Source organism: Pteropus vampyrus, unplaced genomic scaffold (assembly GCF_000151845.1).
Source record: "Pteropus vampyrus isolate Shadow unplaced genomic scaffold, Pvam_2.0 Scaffold4235, whole genome shotgun sequence".
Classification (NCBI taxonomy): domain Eukaryota; kingdom Metazoa; phylum Chordata; class Mammalia; order Chiroptera; family Pteropodidae; genus Pteropus; species Pteropus vampyrus.
In genome coordinates, this window is record NW_011893016.1 from 3,092 (window position 1) to 4,323 (window position 1,232).

Here is a 1,232-nt window from a genome sequence, read left to right on the forward strand (position 1 = left end):
CCCTTTCCCGCGTCCCGAGCCGGCCTGTGCTTCCGCCAAGGAGACCCTCGCTGACTGGGAGTGTGTGCAGCCGCCCAGCTTGTGCTGGAGGGGGCGTCACCCGTGCAGCAGGGAGCGCCCTCGCACGCGCCCCCACCCCCGCCCCCGCCCCTGTAACGCTGGTCCCTTGCTGATCGCGCCTGTGAGCGCCACCTGTCCACAGGCGGCCCCCAAACACCATCCACTGTATGCTCAGGTCCCCACGATTTTGGTCTGGTTGTGAGCAGGCAGCAAAGGGCCTCATCAGCCACCTGGGCACCTGGGGCTGGCCGCTCGGCCCCTTGGCGGTCCCCTTGCACCTGATGCAACCCTCGAGGCCCGGCGACTCCTTCCGGTCACTGGGTGACACTGTGGACAGTGCTAACAGGCGTCACTGTCATACACGCTTTTCTTTCCCGTGTCCGAGGCGCATCCTCGGGCGTGGGTCTGAGGTTTCGGGGACCCTCACCGCGGAAGGTCGCACACAGGATTAAGCCGAGTGTGAGCCGCAGCAGTGTTTTGCGTAGTCCTGACCTGGAGACCCCTGAGCCTCCGGAACGACGCGGCCGTGCCAGGCCTCACGTCGCGCCCCGTCTGTCCAGGGCCCCCCAGCGGCACGGGCTGCAGCAGCGACGGCAGGATTCCGCGTCACCCGGCTGCACTGGGAAGCTCCGAGAGACCGTCCGGGCTCCATCCGTGGCTGAACGGCCTTCGGAGGACGAGGGAAGGATGGAGGGGGCAGATGAAAATGGCTCCTGGACAGTGGAGCGAGAGGGTGATTCGAGTCTGGAGTCGCAGACCCGACGTCTGTTCTCTGCGGGCAGAGTTGGCTCCGGGCATTTGGAAACTTGCGGGACTGGGCGGGGGCCGAGGCTGCAGGTGACCCCTGAGGCAGCGACGCTGACCCACGCAGGGCGGGGCTGGATGGTCCGGGGACCCGGCGCTCCAGGGGCGCGTCTGCCCGGTGGTGCGGGAGGGGCAGCACCCCGCCTGCACAGCGCCCGCCGTGGGCGACCCCCACGAGCCGGACTCCAGCGGTTCCGAGCCTGGCGTGAGCGTTCACAGAACGTCTGGCCGGGTTCCACGGAAGCGGCGTTTCACACGAGAGCAACGTGGCGGGATCTCTCCCGGGCCGTGGGCTGACGCGGGCCCGTTGCTGCCGCAGGCCCTGCGGGACACTGAGGCACGCGGCCAGCTCCCGGCCCCGGCCCCCG